Raw genomic sequence first — 1,985 nt, 5'->3', positions numbered from 1 at the left:
TACTTTGTTACTTGACTTTACAATAGATTGAGAAGGGGAAAGGAGAGACTTTAACATATAGCAATACATCATGGCAATGTTTAGTTATGGTTAAAAAATATAAGATAAATGATAATATTGAGTGAAAATGATCAGTTGAAGACAGAGGATGAGCTACGGATTACATTTTCTCTTATTGAGGTGAAACTCACATAACATATAGTTAATAACTTTAAAGTGTACAGTTTAACAGTGTTTAGTACATTCCATCACTTCTCTCAGTTCAAAACATTTTCATCACCCCAGGAGAACATCCTGTATCCATTAGGTAATCACTCCTCATTCCCCCTCCCCCAGCCCCTGACCACTAATCTTTCTGTCTATGGGTTTGTCTATTCCAGACAGTTCGTGTAAAAGGGATCATATGCTGTGTGATTTTTTGTATCTGGCTACTTACACTTAGCATAATGGTTTTGAGGTTCATCCAAATTACAGCATCCATCATAATGCATTCTTTTTAATAACTGAATGATATTCCATTGTCTATATAAACTACATTTTTATTTTATCTTTTTTTTTTTTTTTTTGGAAAAATATGGGATGCCTCATGAATTTGTGTGTCATCCTTACACAGGGGCCATGCTAATCTTCTCTGTGTCATTCCAATTTTAGTATATGTGCTACCGAAGTAAGCACTAAATCACATTTTTAAAAATTCATTCATCCATTGATGAACATTTGAGTTGTTTCCACATTTTGGCTATTATGACTAATGCTGTTATAAACATTCATGTCCAAGTTTCTATGAGGATATATGTTTTCATATTTTTTGGATATGTATATAAGAGTGAAATTGCTGGATCGTAGGGTAATTATGTGTTTACCTTCTCGAGGAACCACCAAACTGTTTTTCATAGCAGCCACACCATTTTACAACAATATATGAAAGCTCCAATTTATTCACACCCTCGCCTATGCCTGCTATTTTTCATTGCTAAAATAATAATAATAATAATAATAATAATAATAATAATATCACATAGCACCTAGAAATATTTTAAAATGTCCAGATCGCAACATAAATGTACAAAGCATACAAAGAAACAATGCAAGCATGAGCAGGGGAGGGGCAGAGAAAGAGGAAGAGAGAAATTCCCAAGCAAGGTCATGCTGTCAGCACAGAGCTCGACATGGGGCTAGATCTCAGAAACAGTGATATCATGACCTGAGCCAAAATTAAGAGTCAGATTCTTAACCAATTGAGCCACCCAGGTCCCCCAACTTTAAGTGTCTTAAATGTTCACAGGGAGCTGAGGAAACCATAAACAAGGAACTAAAGGCAATCAGGAGAATGAGGCATGAACAGTAGGGAATATCAAAATAAAGGGATAGAAATTATAAAAGGAACCAAATAGAAATTCTGGATCTGAAAAGTATAGTAGCTGAAATTAAAAATTCATGAGAGAAGTCCAGCAGCAGATTTGTTCAGATCTTTCTGAAAGGATTGACAAACTTCACTATAGGACAACTGAAACTACCCTGTCTGAGGGGCAGAAAGAAAAAGAATGAAGCAAAAAGAACAGAGTCAAGGAACTTACAGGACATTATTAAATGTATCAATATACACATTATGGGAATCCCATAAGAACAGAGAGAGAAGGGGAGCGGAAAATATTTGAAGAAATAAGGGCCAAAACCTTCCCAGATGTGATGAAAGACATGAATCTACACATCTAAGAAGTTCAATGAACTCCAAGCAGGATAAACTGAAAGAGATATACAATATACAAACTATCAAAAGACCAAAGAGAAAATCTTGAAAGCAGCAAGAGAGAAACAACCTGTAACATACAAATGATCTTTGAGAAGGCTAACAGCCAATTTCTCATCAAAAACCATGGAAGCCAGAAAGCAGTGGGATAACATTTAAATAATGTCAGCTAAGAACTTTATAGCCAGCAAAATTATCCTTCAAGAATGAAAGAGAAATTAAGACATTCTCAAAT

At 34.9% G+C, this 1,985-nt stretch overlaps 1 non-coding gene across 1 annotated transcript; it reads right to left on the bottom strand.

Moving 5' to 3' along the window:
- Positions 1–568: 568 nt before the first annotated feature.
- LOC128777175 (U6 spliceosomal RNA) lies at positions 569–675 on the bottom strand. Its single transcript, XR_008422361.1, has one exon. It is a non-coding gene; the product is annotated as a U6 spliceosomal RNA (small nuclear RNA).
- Positions 676–1,985: the final 1,310 nt, after the last annotated feature.

The sequence above is a fragment of the Panthera pardus genome, unplaced genomic scaffold, assembly GCF_024362965.1.
Source record: "Panthera pardus isolate Hobbes unplaced genomic scaffold, ASM2436296v1 HiC_scaffold_15, whole genome shotgun sequence".
In the NCBI taxonomy this organism is placed as follows: Eukaryota; Metazoa; Chordata; class Mammalia; order Carnivora; family Felidae; genus Panthera; species Panthera pardus.
This window is presented reverse-complemented; position numbering and strand designations above follow the sequence as displayed.